The sequence below is a fragment of the Arachis ipaensis genome, chromosome B2 (assembly GCF_059453495.1).
Source record: "Arachis ipaensis isolate K30076 ecotype BB chromosome B2, ASM5945349v1, whole genome shotgun sequence".
NCBI lineage: Eukaryota > Viridiplantae > Streptophyta > Magnoliopsida > Fabales > Fabaceae > Arachis > Arachis ipaensis.
In genome coordinates, this window is record NC_142437.1 from 103,499,453 (window position 1) to 103,521,657 (window position 22,205).

At 40.0% G+C, this 22,205-nt stretch overlaps 1 non-coding gene across 1 annotated transcript; it reads right to left on the reverse strand.

Moving 5' to 3' along the window:
• Positions 1-13,140: 13,140 nt before the first annotated feature.
• LOC148575073 (small nucleolar RNA R71) lies at positions 13,141-13,248 on the reverse strand. Its single transcript, XR_015905736.1, has one exon. It is a non-coding gene; the product is annotated as a small nucleolar RNA R71 (small nucleolar RNA).
• Positions 13,249-22,205: the final 8,957 nt, after the last annotated feature.

Here is a 22,205-nt window from a genome sequence, read left to right on the forward strand (position 1 = left end):
CTTAGACCAGGATTTTAGTCCCTTAGGCCCTCCTATCCACTGATGCTCAAAGCCTTGGGATCCTTTTCATTTGCCCTTGCCTTTTGGTTTTAAGGGTTATTGGCTTTTTCTGCTTGCTTTTTCTCTCTCTTTTTTTTCTGCAAGCTTTGTTCTTTGCTGCTTTTTCTTGCTTCAAGAATCATTTTTATGATTTTTCAGATTATCAATAACATGTCTCATGTTCATCATTCTTTCAAGAGCCAATATATTTAACAGTCTTAAACAACAAATTCAAAAGACATATGCACTGTTCAAGCATTCATTCAGAAGACAGAAAGCATTGCCACCACATTTAACTAATTAGAATTTCTCTTATTAAAACTCGAAATTTTATTGCCTCTTATTCAAAAGATCTACTACTTTATTCATGTTTGCTGATGATGAGAAAAATAAACTATAGCTTAATTGGAGATAAAATCAAAATAGATACTAATTACTACTATATGACTCCTAAGGTAAACTTCTATAAGGACACTGTCATAGAGTTAAGGCAGAAATTGGAAATTAACAACCTTTATTCTGGGGGAACGGGGGTTCCTCTGATCTTTGGGGTGCTTGGTCCTACAAGAGAAGACTTTTGGCGCTTCAATTCCCTTAAGTCACACCCTTGCTCCTCTTGTTCTTTAAACATATAGGTCAGCATTTGACTGTGTTCCTTCTGTTCTTTTATTATTTGCTCCATAGCTTCCCGTATCTTGGTAACAGACATCTCAAGATACTCCCAGTATTCAAATTGAGGGATCTCTGGGAGGAATTCCTGTGCTCTCTTCTTGATGGGATCCTCCTGTCCTTGTTGTTTTTCCATTGATGCTTTGGTAATAGGCTTCTCAATTGGGATATACTCAGTTATTCCCATCCTTACTCCAGCGTCCTTGCAGAGCAGAGAAATCACGCTTGGATAAGCCAACCTGGCCTCTTTAGAATTTTTGTTAGCAATTTTGTAGAGTTCAGTTGAAATCAGCTGATGAACCTCCACTTCCTTTCCCATCATGATGCAATGGATCATCACTGCTCTTTTAACTGTGACTTCAGAACGGTTGCTAGTGGGCAACAGAGAACGCCCAATGAAGTCCAGCCATCCTCTGGCGACTGGTTTGAGATCCTCTCTCTTGAGTTGATTTGGGACACCCTTTGTGTTGGTGGTCCACCTGGCTCCAGGGATACATATGTCCTCTAGAATCTTATCCAGGTCAATGTCTGCTCTCATCATCCTCCTGTTGAAGGAGTCTGGATCATCCTTTAGCTGAGGTAGCTTTAAGATCTCTCTGATCTTGTCAGGGGTGGTATGAACAATCTTTCCTCTGACCATGGTCCGAAATTCATAGAAGGCAGTTCCATATAGTTTTTGCTTGTCAGTCTGCCATATATTAGCATAGAACTCCTGGACCATGTTCCTTCCTACTTTCGTTTCAGGATTAGCTAGGACTTCCCAGTTCCTGATTCGAATTTGCTCCTGGATCTCCGGATATTCATCTTCTTTCAGATCGAATCTAACTTCCGGGATCACTGATCTCAGACCCATTACTTTAAGATAATGGTCTGAATGTTCTTTAGATAAGAACTTCCCTTGATTCCAAAGTGGTTTTGGAACGCTCTCTTTCTTGCCTCTTGGAGTGGGTTGTTTTCCTTTAGGAGCCATGATCTTAGTGATCTCGGATAAACACACCAATCTTAGAGGTTTGCTTGTCCTCAAGCAAAAGAAAAGAAAGGAGAGGGATAGAAGGAGAGCTAGGTGCAATTGTTGATGGAGGAGGAGGGGGGCCGAACCCAAATTTAAAGGGATGGGGGGTGGGTTTTCGAAAAATTGGAAAAGATAAGATAAAAAGATTGAGTTGAAAAAGATAAGATAGAAGATATAGTTTAATTTTGAAAAGATATGATAGATTTTTGAAAAAGATAAATCTGAATTTTGAAAAAGATAATATGGAGATTTGAAAAAGATATGGATTAGTTGAAAAGATTTTAGAGTGAAAAAGATAGATTTGTTTTCAGAAAATATTTGAAAAGGGTTGGATTGAATTTGGAAAAATGGATTTTTAGAAATTAAGGATTTTAGAAATTAGGGTTCTTAACATGTTCATGTAAAAATCATGCATTGAAACATAAAATTTGAAATTAAAATGGAAATACGTGTGGAAAAATGGATTTGGCTCCTCCTTGCTATCCTGGCGTTTGAACGCCCAAACACTGCCTATTTTGGGCGTTCAGCGCCCAAATGCTGCTCTCCTGGGCGTTCAATGCCCAACAGCTGCCATTACTGGCGTTCAACGCCCAGTGGGTGCCCCTTTCTGGCGTTGAACGCCCAGATTGCTACCATTACTGGCGTTCGACGCCCAGTGGATGCCCATTTTGGGCGTTGAACGCCCAAAATATACTTTTACTGGCGTTTCCTTGCCAGTGAGCTCTTTTTCTCTGTTTTGTGTGCCGAGGTCTTCTGTAAATGATTATTTTACCTTGTTGTCAATGAACTCTATATAAACAAATAAAAATAAAAATAGAAATAGGGCAAAAATGCTCAGAGGATTGTTGCCCCATGGCTGGGTTGCCTCCCAGCAAGCGCTTCTTTATTGTCTTTAGCTGGACCTTGCTGAGCTTTTAATCTAGCTTCAGCCTTGAGCATTCTTGCTTAATGTTGCCTTCAAGATAATGCTTGATTCTCTGTCCATTGACAATGAACTTCTTATCAGAATCAATATCTTGAAGCTCCACATAACCATATGGTGATACACTTGTAATCACGTATGGTCCCCTCCACCGGGATTTCAATTTCCCGGGGAATAGCCTGAGTCTAGAGTTAAACAACAGAACCTTCTGTCCTAGTTCAAAGATTCTAGATGACAGCTTTCTGTCATGCCACTTTTTAGATTTTTCTTTATAAAGCTTGGCATTTTCGAAAGCTGTGAATCTGAATTCCTCTAGCTCATTTAGCTGGAGCAATCGTTTTTCTCCTGCTAGTTTGGCATCAAAGTTTAGGAATCTGGTTGCCCAGTAGGCCTTATGTTCCAGTTCCACGGGCAGGTGACATGCCTTACCATACACGAGTTGGTATGGAGATGTTCCTATAGGGGTCTTGAATGCTGTCCTGTAAGCCCACAGAGCATCATCCAAGCTCCGTGCCCAATCCTTTCTACGGGTACTTACTGTCCGTTCCAGGATTCTCTTTAATTCTCTATTAGAGACTTCAGCTTGCCCATTGGTTTGTGGATGATATGGAGTGGCTATCTTGTGGCGAATTCCATACCGAACCATGGCAGAGTAAAGCTGTTTATTGCAGAAGTGAGTGCCCCCATCACTGATTAGTACTCTAGGGACACCAAACCTGCTAAAGATATATTTTTGGAGGAACTTCAGCACTGTTTTAGTATCATTGTTGGGTGTGGCAATAGCCTCAACCCATTTTGATACATAGTCAACTGCCACCAGAATATAAGTGTTTGAGTATGATGGTGGGAAAGGTCCCATGAAGTCAATTCCCCATACGTCAAACAACTCAATTTCCAAGATTCCTTGTTGAGGCATGGCGTAACCATGAGGCAGATTACCAGCTCTTTGGCAACTGTCACAATTACGTACAAACTCTCGGGAATCTTTATAGAGTGCGGGCCAATAGAAGCCACATTGGAGGACCTTGGTGGCTGTCCGCTCACCTCCGAAATGGCCTCCATATTGAGATCCGTGGCAATGCCACAGGATCCTCTGAGCTTCTTCTCTAGGCACACACCTGCGGATAATTCCGTCTGCACATCTCTTAAAGAGATAAGGTTCATCCCACAAATAGTACTTTGCATCAGTAATTAATTTCTTCTTTTGTATCCTGTTGTACTCCTTGGGTATGAACCTTGCAGCTTTATAGTTTGCAATATCGGCAAACCATGGTGCTTCTTGAATGGCAAATAAATGCTCATCAGGAAACGTCTCAGAGATCTCAAGAAAGGGGAGGGACGTCCCTTCCACTGGCTCTATCCGGGACAGATGATCAGCCACTTGGTTCTCTGTCCCTTTTCTATCTCTTATTTCTATATCAAATTCTTGCAGAAGCAATACCCATCTAATGAGCCTGGGTTTTGAATCCTGCTTTGTGAGTAGATATTTAAGAGCAGCATGGTCAGTATACACAATCACTTTTGATCCTACTAAGTATGATCTGAACTTGTCAATGGCGTAAACCACTGCAAGTAGTTCTTTTTCTGTGGTTGTGTAATTTTTCTGGGCATCATTTAGAACGCGACTGGCATAATAAATGACATGCAGAAGCTTGTCGTGCCTCTGTCCCAATACTGCACCAATGGCATGATCACTGGCATCACACATTAGCTCAAATGGTAATGTCCAGTCTGGTGCAGAGATGACTGGTGCTGTGACCAGCTTAGCTTTCAGCGTTTCAAACGCCTGCAGGCACTCTGTGTCAAACACAAATGGTGTGTCAGCAGCTAGCAGATTGCTTAGAGGTTTTGCGATTTTTGAAAAATCCTTTATAAACCTCCTATAGAATCCTGCATGCCCCAGAAAGCTTCTGATTGCCTTAACATTGGCAGGTGGTGGTAATTTTTCAATTACCTCTATTTTTGCTTGATCCACCTCTATTCCCTTGTTTGAGATTTTATGCCCAAGAACAATTCCTTCAGTCACCATGAAGTGACACTTTTCCCAGTTTAAAACTAGGTTGGTCTCTTGGCATCTTTTCAGAACAAGTTTCAGGTGATCAAGACAGGAGCTGAATGAGTCTCCATATACTGAGAAGTCATCCATGAAGACTTCCAGAAATTTTTCCACCATATCAGAGAAAATAGAGAGCATGCATCTCTGGAAGGTTGCAGGCGCATTACATAGCCCAAATGGCATCCTTCTATAAGCAAACACTCCGGATGGACATGTGAATGCTGTTTTCTCTTGATCCTGGAGATCCACTGCAATCTGGTTATAGCCTGAGTAGCCATCCAAAAAGCAGTAATAATCATGACCTGCTAGTCTTTCTAGCATCTGGTCTATGAATGGTAAAGGAAAATGATCCTTTCTGGTGGCTGTATTGAGCCTTCTGTAGTCAATACACATGCGCCACCCTGTAACTGTTCTTGTAGGAACCAGTTCATTTTTTTCATTATGAATCACTGTCATGCCTCCCTTTTTTGGGACGACTTGAACAGGGCTCACCCAGGGGCTATCAGAAATAGGATAAATAATCCCAGCCTCCAGTAATTTGGTGACCTCTTTCTGCACAACTTCTTTCATGGCTGGATTTAGCCGCCTCTGTGGTTGAACCACTGGTTTGGAATTATTCTCCAATAAAATTTTGTGCATGCATCTAGCTGGGCTTATGCCCTTAAGGTCACCTATGGACCACCCAAGAGCTGTCTTGTGTGTCCTTAGCACTTGAATGAGTGCCTCCTCTTCCTGTGAATTTAAAGCAGAGCTTATGATCACTGGAAAAGTGTCACCTTCTCCAAGAAACGCATATTTCAAGGATGGTGGTAATGGCTTGAGCTCGGGTTTAGGAGGTTTTTCCTCTTCCAGAAGAAATTTCAGAGGCTCTTTCATGTCCTCTGAATCTTCTAAATCAGGCTGAACATCTTTAAAGATGTTTTCCAACTCTGATTCAAGACTCTCAGCCATGTTGATCTCTGCTACCAAAGAGTCAATAAGATCAACTTTCATGCAGTCTGTTGATGTGTCTGGATGCTGCATGGCTTTGACAGCATTCAACTTAAACTCATCATCATTGACTCTCAGGGTTATTTCCCCCTGTTGGACGTCAATTAGGGATCGTCCAGTTGCTAGGAAGGGTCTTCCTAGAATGAGAGTAGCACTCTTGTGCTCCTCCATTTCCAGCACAACAAAGTCAGTGGGAAAGGCGAATGGCCCAACTCTGACAATCATGTCTTCAATCACGCCTGATGGGTATTTAGTAGAACCATCAGCAAGTTGGAGACAGATCCGGGTTGGTTTAACTTCTTCAGTTAAGCCAAGCTTTCTGATAGTGGATGCAGGTATTAGGTTGATGCTTGCCCCAAGATCGCATAAAGCTGTCTTGGTGCAATTACCTTCTAATATGCATGGTATCAGAAAACTCCCCGGGTCTTTAAGCTTTTCAGGAAAGCTTTTCAGAATGACTGCACTGCATTCTTCTGTGAGGAGAACTCTTTCTGTTTCTCTCCAATCCTTCTTATGACTCAAGATCTCTTTCATGAACTTGGCATAAGAAGGTATTTGCTCAAGTGCTTCTGCAAATGGAATCTTTATTTCAAGAGTCCTGAGATAATCTGCAAAGCGAGCAAATTGCTTATCCTGCTCCTCTTTCTGGAGTTTTTGAGGATAAGGTATCTTGGCTTTATATTCTTCAACCTTAGTTGCTGAAGGTTTATTGCCTACAGAAGTGGTTGAAGAAGCCTTTTTAGAGGGGTTGTCATCAGCATTTGTGTGTGTCTGATCCCTCACTGGCAATTGAGTGTCAGAGTTAGAAGCTGGAGTGAAACTGGACACCAGCTCTTTGTCTACTCCTGGCGTCTGAACGCCAGAATTGTGCCCATTTTAGGCGTTCAACGCCAGATTTTGCCCATTTTGGGCGTTCAATGCCAGATCCTTGCCCATTTCTGGCGTTGAACGCCAGTCCTGCCTTGTTTCTAGCGTTGAACGCCAGTTTTGGCCATGGTCTGGGCGTTCAGCGCCAGCCTTCCACCAATTTTCTGGCGTTTTAGCGCCAGAATTGTTTTTCCCTGGGCTCTTACTGTCCTCAGGTGAATGTTGGGTGGTTTGCTCATTTCTTAGCTTTTTGCTGCCTTGAGGTGGGATATTCAGTGTTTTCCCACTTCTTAGTTGAACTGCTTGGCATTCTTCTGCTATTTGCCCTGACAGCTGCTGCTTTGTTTGCTTAAACTGTTCGTCCATATGTATATTAGCCATCCTTGTCTCTTGTAACCTGTCTTTAAATTCGGCTAGCTGCTTTGTTAGAAAGTCCAATTGCTGATTGAATTCAGCAGCTTGTTTCACAGGACTGAGTTCAGCCGTTACTATTTTAACCTCTTCATTCATGGAAGGGTTGCTGCTTAGGTATAGATGCTGATTTCTGGCAACTGTATCAATGAGCTCTTGAGCCTCTTCAATTGTCTTTCTCATGTGGATAGATCCACCAGCTGAGTAATCTAGAGACATCTGAGCTCCTTCTGCAAGCCCATAGTAGAAGATGTCTAACTGAACCCACTCTGAAAACATTTCAGAGGGGCATTTTCGTAGCATCTCTCTGTATCTCTCCCAGGCATCATAAAGAGATTCATTATCTCCTTGTTTAAAGCCTTGGATGTCCAGCCTTAGCTGTGTCATCCTTTTTGGAGGGAAATATTGATTCAGGAATTTTTCTGTCAGCTGTTTCCATGTCTTTATGCTGGCCTTAGGTTGGTTATTTAACCACCTCTTAGCTTGATCTTTTACAGAAAATGGAAACAGTAATAGTCTGTAGACATCCTGATTTATTTCCTTATCATGTACTGTGTCAGCAATTTGTAAAAATTGAGCCAGAAACTCTGTAGGTTCTTCCTGTGGAAGATCGGAATACTGACAGCTTTGCTGCACCATGATAATGAGCTGAGGATTCAACTCAAAGCTACTGACTTCAATGGAGGGTATGCAGATACTACTCCCATATGAAGCAGTAGAGGGGTTAGAATATGACTCCAGAGTCCTCCTGGACTGTTCATTTCCGCTTAGGTCCATGATGGAGAAAGGGAGATGATGTAAAATAGAAAAAATATTTTTATTTATTTATTTATTAATTTATTTTGAAAATAAAATAAATCAGAATAAAATAAATAAAAAATGAGTAAAAGATTTTCGAAAAAGTGAGGAGAGAGAAAGTGGTTAGGAGATTTTGAAAAAGATATGATGATTTTTTTTTTTGAAAAAGGTTTTAAATTTTGAAATAAAAATCTGAATTTTAGAAATAGATTTTGAAAAATTGCTTTTAAAATAGAGAGAAAAGATATTTTTGATTTTTAAAAGGAAAGAGAAAAACAATAAGATAGCACAAGATTTAAAATTTTTAGATCTAATGTTCCTTATTTTCGAAAATTTTGGAGGGAAAACACCAAGGAACACCAAACTTAAAAATTTTAAGATCAAGACACTAGAAAAACTCAAGAATACTTTGAAAACTCACAAGAATACAAGAACATGAAGGAAGAATACCAAACTTAAAATTTTTTGAAAACCAAGATAAAATTTTCGAAAACCAAAAAGGGAAATCAACAAGAAAACACCAAACTTAGAGTTTGGCACAGGATTTAATAGAGAAAATATTATTTTTGAAAAAGATTTTAAAAAGAGTGTACCAAACTGCCACGGGCATAGACTAATGCTCTAGCCAATTGGCAGTAAATGTAACACTTGTTTTAAAGAAGGATATTTTTTACCAAGAACAATAATAAAAGACTCTAAACCAAAAAGAAAAATTTTCCTAATCTAAGCAACAAAACAATCCGTCAGTTGTTCAAACACGAACAATCCCCGGCAACGGCGCCAAAAACTTGGTGCACGAATTATGAATCACACTTTTCACAACTCGTACCACTAACCAGCAAGTGCACTGGGTCGTCCAAGTAATACCTCACGTGAGTAAGGGTCGAATCCCACGGAGATTGTTGGTTTGAAGCAATCTATGGTTATCTTTTAAATCTTAGTCAGGAAGTCAATTATGTTTATCAGTTGAATTGCAAATAAACAAGAGAGCATGGATTAAAGGTTACTTGTTATGCAGTAATGGAGAATATGTTGGAGTTTTGGAGATGCTTTGTCTTCTGAATCTCTGCTTTCCTCTGTCTTCTTGTTCACGCACGCACGTCCTCCTATGGCAAGTGATGAGCGGATAATTTATACGCTTTTTGGCATTGTTTTTAGTATGTTTTTAGTAGGATCTAGTTACTTTTAGGGATGTTTTCATTAGTTTTTATGTTAAATTCACATTTCTGGACTTTACTATGAGTTTGTGTGTTTTTCTGTGATTTTAGGTATTTTCTGGCTGAAATTGAGGGACTTGAGCAGAAATCAGATTCAGAGGTTGAAGAAGGACTGCTGATGCTGTTGGATTCTGACCTCCCTGCACTCAAAGTGGATTTTCTAGAGCTACAGAACTCGAAATGGCGCGCTTCCAATTGCGTTGGAAAGTATACATCCAGGGCTTTCCAGCAATATATAATAGTCCATACTTTGGCCAAGAATTGACGACGTAAACTGGCGTTCAACGCCAGCCTTCTGCCCAAATCTGGCGTCCAGCGCCAGAAAAGGATCCAAAACCAGAGTTGAACGCCCAAACTGGCACAGAAACTGGCGTTCAACTCCACAAATGGCCTCTGCACGTGCAACACTCAGGCTCAGCCCAAACACACACCAAGTGGGCCCAGGAAGTGGATTTATGCATCAATTACTTACTCATGTAAACCCTAGTGACTAGTTTATTATAAATAGGACCTTTTACTAGTCTTTTTGACCATCTTTGGACGCCTGGTTCTTAGAACAGAGGGGCTGGCCATCTCGGCCATGCTTGGACCTTCACTTATGTATTTTCAAACGGTAGAGTTTCTACACTCCATAGATTAAGGTGTGGAGCTCTGCTGTTCCTCAAAGATTAATGCAAAGTACTTCTGTTTTCTATTCAATTCATCTTATTTCGCTTCTAAGATATCCATTCGCACCCAAGAACGTGATGAAGGTGATGATTATGTGTGACGCTCATCACCATCTCCCCTATGAACACGTGCCTGACAAACACTTCTGTTCTACATGAAATAAGCTAGAATGAATATCTCTTAGATCTCCTAACCAGAATCTTCGTGGCGTAAGCTAGAATGATGGCGGTATTCAAGAGAATCCGGAAGGTCTAAACCTTGTCTGTGGTATTCCGAGTAGGATTCAATGATTGAATGACTGTGACGAGCTCCTAACTCGTGATTGCAGGGCGTTAGTGACAGACGCAAAAGGATAGTAAATCCTATTCCGGCATGATTGAGAACCGACAGATGAATAGCCGTGCCGTGACAGGGTGCGTGAGCATATTATTCACTGAGAGGATAAGATGAAGCCATTGACAAGGGTGATGCCTCCAGACGATTAGCCATGCCGTGACAGGGCATTGGATCATTTTCCCGAGAGATGACCGAAAGTAGCCATTGACAGTGGTGATGTATCACATAAAGCCAGCCATGGAAAGGAGTGAGACTGATTGGATGAAGATAGCAGGAAAGCAGAGGTTCAGAGGAACAAAAAGCATCTCCATTCGCTTATCTGAAATTCCTACCAATGATTTACATAAGTATCTCTATCCCTATTTTATTATATTAAATTTTGAAAACTCCATTATCACTTTATATCTGCCTGACTGAGATTTACAAGGTGACCATAGCTTGCTTCATACTAACAATCTCCGTGGGATTCGACCCTTACTCACGTAAGGTATTACTTGGACGACCCAGTGCACTTGCTGGTTAGTTGTATCGAAGTTGTGACAATTATGAATTAAGATCAGAGCACCAAGCTTTGGAGCCATTACCAGGATTTGTTCGAGCCTGGAGATCACAATTTCGTGCACCAAGTTTTTGGCGCCTTTGCCGGGGATTGTTTGAGTTTTCGGTAAGCTTTTGGTCCGGTAACATCAGTGCCAGATTCCCTTTTGATCCGGCAACAGCACCAAGTTTTTGGCGCCGTTGCCGGGGATTGTTTGAGTTTGGACAACTGACGGTTCATCTTGTTGCTCAGATTAGGTAATTTTCTTTTTGTTTTCTTTTCAATTTTTTTTTTCAAAAATTTTCCTTTGTTTTCGAAAAAAATAAAAATGTTTTCAAAAATATATTTTTATTCAAAATTTTTAAGAATGAATTCTAGTGTTTCATGAAGCATGTGAAGCCTGGCTGGCTGTAAAGCCATGTCTAAATTTATTTGGACTGAGGCAGCAATTTGTTATCAAGAGCAAGCTAGTTGTTGCTAATCCACCTGCTACTGTTCCTGATCTACATGCTAAAGCTTGGCTGGCCATTGGCCATGTCTAGTGTTTTGGACTGAAGCTTTCATTGAAAGCTTGGCTGGCTAGTGAGCCATGTCTAATTCCTGGACTGAAGCTTTAGACTAACATGGCAAGATTCCTAGAATTCATATTAAAAATTTTGGAATCCTTATTTTCCTTTTTCAAATTAATTTTTGAAAAAAAAATACAAAAAAAATTAGAAAATCATAAAAATCAAAAATATTTTTCTGTTTCTTGTTTGAGTCTTGAGTCATGTTATAAGTTTGGTGTCATTTGCATGTGCATCTTGCATTTTTCGAAAATTTCATGCATTCATGGTGTTCTTCATGATCTTCAAGTTGTTCTTGGTAAGTCTTCTTGTTTGATCTTGATGATTTTTTGTTTTGTGTCTTTTCATGTTTATCATATGCATTCTTGAATTCTTAGTGCGTAAGCATTAAAGAATTCTAAGTTTGGTGTCTTGCATGTTTTCTTTGCATTAAAAATTTTTCAAAATTGTGTCTATGATGTTCATCTTGACATTCATAGTGTTCTTGGTGTTCATCTTGACATTCATAGCATTCTTGCATGCATCACATGTTTTGATCTAAAAATTTCATGCATTGCATAATTTTCATGTTTTTCATAAAAATTTCAAAAATCAAAAAAATATCTTTCCCTTTTTCTCTCATCAAATTCGAAAATTTGGATTGACTTTTTCAAAAATTTTTAAAATTAAATTGTTTCTTATGAGTCAAATCAAATTTTCAATTTGAAAATCTTATCTTTTTCAAAATCTTTTTCAAAAATCAAATCTTTTTCAAATTTCTTAGTTATTTTCGAAAATTCAAAAAAATATTTTTCAAAAAAATCTTTTTCTTATTTTTATACCAAATTTTCGAAAATAACATAAACAATTAATGTTTTGATTCAAAAATTTGAAGTTTGTTACTTGCTTGTTAAGAAAGATTCAAACTTTAAGTTCTAGAATCATATCTTGTGATTTCTTATGAATCAAGTCATTAATTGAAATTTTAAAAAAATCAAATCTTTTTCAAAAAAACTAACTTCAATCATATCTTTTCAAAAATATCTTCTTATCTTATCTTTTTCAAAAATATCTTTTCAAAATATCTTCTCTAACCTCCTAACTTCTTATCTTTTCAAAATTTGTTTCAACAAACTAACTAACTTTTTGTTTGTTTCTTAACTTTTTCAAAACCACCTAACTAACTCTCTCTCTCTCATTTTTCGAAAATATCTTCCCCCTTTTTCAAAATTTCTTTTTAATTAACTATTATTTTAAATTTTAAATTTTAATTTTCGAAAAAAAAAACCATTTTCAAAAATCACTAACTCTTTTTCAAAATAATTTTCGAAAATTATCCCTCCCCCATCCTATTCTATTTATTCATTCATATCCTAACATCTCATCTCACATCTCTTCCATTCGTACAGTTGCATTTCTTCCTTTACATCACATTCTTTGTCTCCCCCTTCTCTTCCACTCACAAAGGGATCCCTATACTGTGGTATAAAGGATCTTTATTATTATTATCATTTTTCTGGCCATTCTTCCTTGTCATATGAGCAGGAGCAAGGATAAGAACATTCTTGTGGAAGCAGATCCAGAACCTGAAAGGACTCTGACGAAAAAATTAAGAGAAGCTAAAATACAACAATCCAGAGATAACCTTTCAGAAATTTTCGAACAGGCAGAGGAGATGGCAGCCGAAAATAATAATAATGTAAGGAAGATGCTTGGTGACTTTACTGCACCTAATTCCAATTTACATGGAAGAAGCATCTCCATTCCTGCCATTGGAGCAAACAACTTTGAGCTTAAACCTCAATTAGTTTCTCTAATGCAGCAGAACTGCAAGTTTCATGGACTTCCATCTGAAGATCCTTTTCAGTTCTTAACTGAATTCTTGTAGATATGTGATACTGTTAAGACTAATGGAGTAGATCCTGAAGTCTACAGGCTCATGCTTTTCCCTTTTGCTGTAAGAGACAGAGCTAGATTATGGTTGGATTCTCAACCCAAAGACAGCCTGAACTCTTGGGATAAGCTGGTCACGGCTTTCTTAGCCAAGTACTTTCCTCCTCAAAAGCTGAGCAAGCTTAGAGCTGATGTTCAAACCTTCAGACAGAAAGAAGGTGAATCCCTCTATGAAGCTTGGGAAAGATACAAACAGTTGACCAAAAAGTGTCCTTCTGACATGCTTTCAGAATGGACCATCCTGGATATATTCTATGATGGTTTATCTGAGCTATCAAAGATGTCACTGGACACTTCTGCAGGTGGATCCATTCACCTAAAGAAAACGCCTGCAGAAGCTCAAGAACTCATTGACATGGTTGCTAATAACCAGTTCATGTACACTTCTGAAAGGAATCCTGTGAGTAATGGGACGCCTATGAAGAAGGGAGTTCTTGAAGTTGATACCCTGAATGCCATATTGGCTCAGAATAAAATATTGACTCAGCAAGTCAATATGATTTCTCAGAGTCTGCATGGAATGCAAGCTGCATCCAACAGTACTCAAGAGGCATCTTCTGAAGAAGAAGCTTATGATCCTGAGAACCCTGCAATAGCAGAGGTAAATTACTTAGGTGAACCTTATGGAAACACCTATAACTCAACATGGAGAAATCATCCAAATTTCTCATGGAAGGATCAAAAGCCCCAACAAGGCTTTAATAATGGTGGAAGAAACAGGTTTAGCAATAGCAAACCTTTTCCATCATCAACTCAGCAACAGACAGAGAACTCTGAACAAAATGCTTCTAATTTAGCAAATCTAGTCTCTGATCTATCTAAGGCCACTGTAAGTTTCATGAATGAAACAAGATCTTCCATTAGAAATCTGGAAGCACAAGTGGGCCAGCTGAGCAAAAGGATCACTGAAATCCCTCCTAGTACTCTCCCAAGCAATACAGAAGAGAATCCAAAAGGAGAGTGCAAGGCCATTGACATAAGCGCCATGGCCGAACCTGTGAGGAGAGGAGAGGACGTGAATCCCAAGGAGGAAGACCTCCTGGGACGTCCAGTGATCAATAAGGAGCTTCCCTCTGAGGAACCAAAGGAATCTGAGACTCATCTAGAGACCATAGAGATTCCATTGAACCTCCTTATGCCCTTCATGAGCTCTGATGAGTATTCCTCTTCTGAAGAGAATGAGGATGTCACTAAAGAGCAAACTGCCAAGTTTCTTGGTGCAATCATGAAGCTGAATGCCAAATTATTTGGCATTGATGCTTGGGAAGTTGAACCTCCCTTGTTCATCAATGAACTAAGTGATCTGGATCAACTGACATTGCCTCAGAAGAGACAGGATCCTGGAAAGTTCATAATACCCTGTACCATAGGCACCATGATCTTTAAGGCTCTGTGTGACCTTGGTTCAGGGATAAACCTCATGCCCCTCTCTGTAATAGAGAAACTGGTAATCTATGGGGTGCAAGCTGCTAAAATCTCACTGGAGATGGCAGATAGCTCAAGAAAACAGGCCTATGGACAAGTAGAAGATGTATTAGTAAAGGTTGAGGGCCTTTACATCCCTGCTGATTTCATAGTCCTGGATACTGGAAAGGAAGAGGATGAATCCATCATCCTAGGAAGACCTTTCCTGGCCACAGCAAGAGCTGTGATTGATGTTGACAGAGGCGAAATAGTCCTTCAATGGAATGAGAACTCCCTTGTATTCAAAACTCAAGGATCCCCCTCTGCAACCATGGAGAGGAAGCAGGAAAAGCTTCTCTCCCAGCAGAGTCAACTAGAGCCCCCACAGTCAAACTCTAAGTTTGGTGTTGGGAGGCCACAACCAAACTCTAAGTTTGGTGTTGAACTCTCATATCCAAACTCTAAGTTTGGTGTTGGAGAGTCTCAACAAAGCTCTGCACATCTGTGAGGCTCCATGAGAGCCCACTGTCAAGCTATTGACATTAAAGAAGCGCTTGTTGGGAGGCAACCCAATGTTTATCTAATTCTTATTTTTATTGTTTTCTTAGGTTCATGATCATGTGGAGTCACAAAATAAACAAAAAAATTCAAAAACGGAATCAAAAACAGCAGAAGAAAAATCACACCCTGGAGGAGCATCTGTCTGGCGTTCAAACGCCAGAACAGAGCATAGTTCTGGCGCTGAACGCCCAGAATGGGAGCATCCTGGCGCTGAACGCCCAGAACAAGCATGAAACTGGCGTTCAACGCCAGAAATGGCAGCAAATGGGCGTTGAACGCCCAAAATGGGCACCAACCTGGCGCCGAACGCCCAGAGTTGTGTGCAAGGGCATTTTGCATGCCTAAATTGGTGCAGGGATGTAAATGCCTTGACACCTCAAGATCTGTGGACCTCACAGGATCACCTCAGGATCTGTGGACCCCACAGGATCCCCACCTACCTCCAATCACTCTTTTCTCTCTTCTCAATCATCCTCTATTCCCAATAAACACTCATCCCTTTTGTCTTCCATTTACCACTCACACCCATACACCCACTTACCTTCAAAAATTCAACATCTCTTCCCCACCCAATCCCACCCATATGGCCGAATACACACAGCCATCCCTCTCCTCCATATCCTCTTATTCTTCTATTCTTTCTTCTTTTGCTCGAGGGCGAGCAACATTCTAAGTTTGGTGTGGTAAAAGCATAGCTTTTTTGTTTTTTCCATAACCATTGATGGCACCTAAGGCCAGAGAAACCTCTAGAAAGAGGAAAGGGAAGACAAAAGCTTCCATCAAGGGTCTATAGCTCAGTGGTAGAACATTTGACTGCAAATCAAGAGATCCCTGAGATACCTCAGAGGATACATTTTCTTCCACACAATTATTGGAAGCAACTAAGGGTGGAACATCAAAAGCACTCCATCATCCTTCATGAAATCAGAGAAGATCTAAAAGCAATGAAGGAGGAGCAGCAAAGACAAGGAAGAGACATAGAAGAACTCAAGGACATCACTAAGGTGGACTCATTCCTTGTTCTTACTTTCTCTGTTTTTCATTTTCTATGTTATGTGCTTATCTATGTTTGTGTCTTTATTACATGATCATTAGTAGTTAGTAACTTTGTCTTAAAGATATAAATGTCCTGTGAATCCATCACCTCTCTTAAATGAAAAATGCTTTAATTCAAAAGAACAAGAAGTACATGAGTTTCGAATTTATCCTTGAACTTAGCTTAATTATATTGATGTGGTGACAATGCTTCTTGTTTTCTGAATGTATGCTTGAACAGTGCATATGTCTTTTGAAGTTGTTGTTTAAGAATGCTAAATATGTTGGCTCTTGAAAGAATGATGACTAGGAGACATGTTATTTGATAATCTAAAAAATCATAAAAATGATTCTTGAAGCAAGAAAAAGCAGCAAAGAACAAAGCATGCAGAAAAAAAAAAATAGGGCAAATAAAAAATATAGAAAAAAAATAATAGAAAGAAAAATAAAAAGCAAGCAGAAAAAGCCAATAACCCTTAAAACCAAAAGGCAAGGGCAAATAAAAAGGATCCCAAGGCTTTGAGCATCAGTGGATAGGAGGGCCTAAAGGAATAAAATCCTGGTCTAAGCGGCTAAACCAAGCTGTCCCTAACCATGTGCTTGTGGCGTGTAGGTGTCAAGTGAAAACTTGAGACTGAGCGGTTAAAGTCAAGGTCCAAAGCAAAAACAAAGAGTGTGCTTAAGAACCCTGGACACCTCTAATTGGGGACTCTAGCAAAGCTGAGTCACAATCTGAAAAGGTTCACCCAATTATGTGTCTGTGGCATTTATGTATCCGGTGGTAATACTGGAAAACAAAGTGCTTAGGGCCACGGCCAAGACTCATAAAGAAGCTGTGTTCAAGAATCATCATACTGAACTAGGAGAGTCAATGACACTATTCGAAATCTGAAGTTCCTATAAGATGCCAATCATTCTGAACCTCAATGGATAAAGTGAGATGCCAAAACTATTCAAGAGGCAAAAAGCTATAAGTCCCGCTCATATGATTGAAGCTCTGTTTCATTGATAGTTTGGAATTTATAGTATATTCTATTCTTTTTATCCTATTTGATTTTCAGTTGCTTGGGGACAAGCAACAATTTAAGTTTGGTGTTGTGATGAGCGGATAATTTATACGCTTTTTGGCATTGTTTTTAGTATGTTTTTAGTAGGATCTAGTTACTTTTAGGGATGTTTTCATTAGTTTTTATGTTAAATTCACATTTCTGGACTTTACTATGAGTTTGTGTGTTTTTCTGTGATTTCAGGTATTTTCTGGCTGAAATTGAGGGACTTGAGCAGAAATCAGATTCAGAGGTTGAAGAAGGACTGCTGATGCTGTTGGATTCTGACCTCCCTGCACTCAAAGTGGATTTTCTGGAGCTACAGAACTCGAAATGGCGCGCTTCCAATTGCGTTGGAAAGTAGACATCCAGAGCTTTCCAGCAATATATAATAGTCCATACTTTGGCCAAGAATTGATGACGTAAACTGGCGTTCAACGCCAGCCTTCTGCCCAAATCTGGCGTCCAGCGCCAGAAAAGGATCCAAAACCAGAGTTGAACGCCCAAACTGGCACAGAAACTGGCGTTCAACTCCACAAATGGCCTCTGCACGTGCAACACTCAGGCTCAGCCCAAACACACACCAAGTGGGCCCAGGAAGTGGATTTATGCATCAATTACTTACTCATGTAAACCCTAGTGACTAGTTTATTATAAATAGGACCTTTTACTAGTCTTTTTGACCATCTTTGGACGCCTGGTTCTTAGATCAGAGGGGCTGGCCATCTCGGCCATGCCTGGACCTTCACTTATGTATTTTCAAACGGTAGAGTTTCTACACTCCATAGATTAAGGTGTGGAGCTCTGCTGTTCCTCAAAGATTAATGCAAAGTACTTCTGTTTTCTATTCAATTCATCTTATTTCGCTTCTAAGATATCCATTCGCACCCAAGAACGTGATGAAGGTGATGATTATGTGTGACGCTCATCACCATCTCCCCTATGAACACGTGCCTGACAAACACTTCTGTTCTACATGAAATAAGCTAGAATGAATATCTCTTAGATCTCCTAACCAGAATCTTCGTGGCGTAAGCTAGAATGATGGCGGCATTCAAGAGAATCCGGAAGGTCTAAACCTTGTCTGTGGTATTCCGAGTAGGATTCAATGATTGAATGACTGTGACGAGCTCCTAACTCGCGATTGCAGGGCGTTAGTGACAGACGCAAAAGGATAGTAAATCCTATTCCGGCATGATCGAGAACCGACAGATGAATAGCCGTGCCGTGACAGGGTGCGTGAGCATATTATTCACTGAGAGGATAAGATGAAGCCATTGACAAGGGTGATGCCTCCAGACGATTAGCCATGCCGTGACAGGGCATTGGATCATTTTCCCGAGAGATGACCGAAAGTAGCCATTGACAGTGGTGATGTATCACATAAAGCCAGCCATGGAAAGGAGTGAGACTGATTGGATGAAGATAGCAGGAAAGCAGAGGTTCAGAGGAACGAAAAGCATCTCCATTCGCTTATCTGAAATTCCTACCAATGATTTACATAAGTATCTCTATTCCTATTTTATTATATTAAATTTTGAAAACTCCATTATCACTTTATATCTGCCTGACTGAGATTTACAAGGTGACCATAGCTTGCTTCATACCAACAATCTCCGTGGGATTCGACCCTTACTCACGTAAGGTATTACTTGGACGACCCAATGCACTTGCTGGTTAGTTGTATCGAAGTTGTGACAATTATGAATTAAGATCAGAGCACCAAGCTTTGGAGCCATTACCAGGATTTGTTCGAGCCTGGAGATCACAATTTCGTGCACCAGCAAGCTGTGTGTTGGTGGATCACCGTTGTCAATGGCTACCTTCCATCCTTCCAGTGAAAACTACGCTCACGCGCTCTGTCACAGCACGGCTAATCACCGGTTGGTTCTCGATCCGGTTGGAATAGGATTTACTATCCTTTTGCGTCTGTCACTAACGCCCAGCCTTCAAGAGTTTGAAGCTCATCACAGTCATTCAATCCTTCATTCCTACTCAGAATACCACAGACAAGATTTAGACTTTTCGGATTCTCATGAATGCCGCCATCAGTTCTAGCTTATACCACGGAGATTCTGATTAAGGAATCTAAGAGATACTCATTTAATCGTGTATAGAACGGAGGTGGTTGTCAGGCACACGTTCATGATTTGAGGAAGGTGATAAGTGTCACAGATCATCACCTCCATCACAGTTAAGCGCGAATGAACATCTTAGGTAGGAACAAGCGTGTTTGAATGGAAAACAGAAATACTTGCATTAATTCATCGAGACACAGCAGAGCTCCTCACCCCCAACAATGGGGTTTAGAGACTCATGCCGTCAGAGAATACAAAGTTTTGATCTAAAAATGTCATGAGATACAAAATAAGTCTCTAAAAGTTGTTTAAATTCTAAACTAGTAGCCTAGGTTTACAAAAAATGAGTAAACTATGATGGATGATGCAGAGATCCACTTCTGGGGCCCACTTGGTGTGTGCTGGGCTGAGACTTAAGTAATTCACGTGCAGAGGCCATTTGTGGAGTTGAACGCCAGTTTTTATGCCAGTTTGGGCGTTCAACTCCAGCTTTTGATCCTTCTCTGGCGCTGGACGCCAGAATTGGGCAGAGAACTGGTGTTGAACGCCAGTTTACGTAATCTATCCTTGTGAAAAGTATGGACTATTATATATTGCTGGAAATCCCTGGATGTCTACTTTCCAACGCAATTGGAAGCATGCCATTTCGAGTTCTGTAGCTCCAGAAAATACACTTTGAGTGCAGGGAGGTCATAATCCAACAGCATCAGCAATCCTTTTTCAGCCTGAATCAGATTTTTGCTCAGCTCCTTCAATTTCAGTCAGAAAAGTACCTGAAATTACAGAAAAATACACAAATCATAGTAAAGTCCAGAAATATGAATTTTTCCTAAAAACTAATGAAAATAGACTAAAAACTAACTAAAACATACTCAAAACTATATGAAATTAACCCCAAAAAGCGTATAAAATATCCGCTCATCACAACACCAAACTTAAACTGTTGCTTGTCCTCAAGCAACTAGATAAATAAAATAGAAGAGTAATAGGTTGAGAAGCAATAATATCTCAGAGTTTTTGATTGAAGTTCATATTCTAATTAGATGAGCGGGACTAGTAGCTTTTTGCTTCTGAACAGTTTTGGCATCTCACTTTATCCATTGAAGCTCAGAGTGATTGGCATCTATAGGAACTTAGAATTCAGATAGTGTTATTGATTCTCTTAGTTCAGTGTGATGATTCTTGAACACAGCTTCTTTATGAGTCTTGGCCGTGGCCCTAAGCACTTTGTTTTCCAGTATTACCACCGGATACATAAATGCCACAGACACATAACTGGGTGAACCTTTTCAGATTGTGACTCAGCTTTGCTAAAGTCCCCAATTAGAGGTGTCCAGAGTTCTTAAGCACACTCTTCTTTTTGCTTTGGACCTTGACTTTAACCGCTCAGTCTCAAGGTTTCACTTGACACTTTCACGCCACAAGCACATGGTTAGGGACAGCTTGGTTTAGCCGCTTAGACCAGGATTTTAGTCCCTTAGGCCCTCCTATCCACTGATGCTCAAAGCCTTGGGATCCTTTTCATTTGCCCTTGCCTTTTGGTTTTAAGGGTTATTGGCTTTTTCTGCTTGCTTTTTCTCTCTCTTTTTTTTCTGCAAGCTTTGTTCTTTGCTGCTTTTTCTTGCTTCAAGAATCATTTTTATGATTTTTCAGATTATCAATAACATGTCTCATGTTCATCATTCTTTCAAGAGCCAACATATTTAACATTCTTAAACAACAAATTCAAAAGACATATGCACTGTTCAAGCATTCATTCAGAAGACAGAAAGCATTGCCACCACATTTAACTAATTAGAATTTCTCTTATTAAAACTCGAAATTTTATTGCCTCTTATTCAAAAGATCTACTACTTTATTCATGTTTGCTGATGATGAGAAAAATAAACTATAGCTTAATTGGAGATAAAATCAAAATAGATACTAATTACTACTATATGACTCCTAAGGTAAACTTCTATAAGGACACTGTCACAGAGTTAAGGCAAAAATTGGAAATTAACAACCTTTATTCTGGGGGAACGGGGGTTCCTCTGATCCTTGGGGTGCTTGGTCCTACAAGAGAAGACTTTTGGCGCTTCAATTCCCTTAAGTCACGCCCTTGCTCCTCTTGTTCTTTAAACATATAGGTCAGCATTTGACTGTGTTCCTTCTGTTCTTTTATTATTTGGTCCATAGCTTCCCGTATCTTGGTAACACACATCTCAAGATACTCCCAGTATTCAGATTGAGGGATCTCTGGGAGGAATTCCTGTGCTCTCTTCTTGATGGGATCCTCCTGTGCTTGTTGTTTTTCCATTGATGCTTTGGTAATAGGCTTCTCAATTGGGATATACTCAGTTATTCCCATCCTTACTCCAGCGTCCTTGCAGAGCAGAGAAATCACGCTTGGATAAGCCAACCTGGCCTCTTTAGAATTTTTGTTAGCAATTTTGTAGAGTTCAGTTGAAATCAGCTGATGAACCTCCACTTCCTTTCCCATCAAGATGCAATGGATCATCACTGCTCTTTTAACTGTGACTTCAGAACGGTTGCTAGTGGGCAACAGAGAACGCCCAATAAAGTCCAGCCATCCTCTGGCGACTGGTTTGAGATCCTCTCTCTTGAGTTGATTTGGGACACCCTTTGTGTTGGTGGTCCACCTGGCTCCAGGGATACATATGTCCTCTAGAATCTTATCCAGGTCAATGTCTGCTCTCATCATCCTCCTGTTGAAGGAGTCTGGATCATCCTTTAGCTGAGGTAGCTTTAAGATCTCTCTAATCTTGTCAGGGGTGGTATGAACAATCTTTCCTCTGACCATGGTCCGAAATTCATAGAAGGCAGTTCCAGATAGTTTTTGCTTGTCAGTCTGCCATATATTAGCATAGAACTCCTGGACCATGTTCCTTCCTACTTTCGTTTCAGGATTAGCTAGGACTTCCCAGTTCCTGATTCGAATTTGCTCCTGGATCTCCGGATATTCATCTTCTTTTAGATCGAATCTAACTTCCGGGATCACTGATCTCAGACCCATTACTTTAAGATAATGGTCTGAATGTTCTTTAGATAAGAACTTC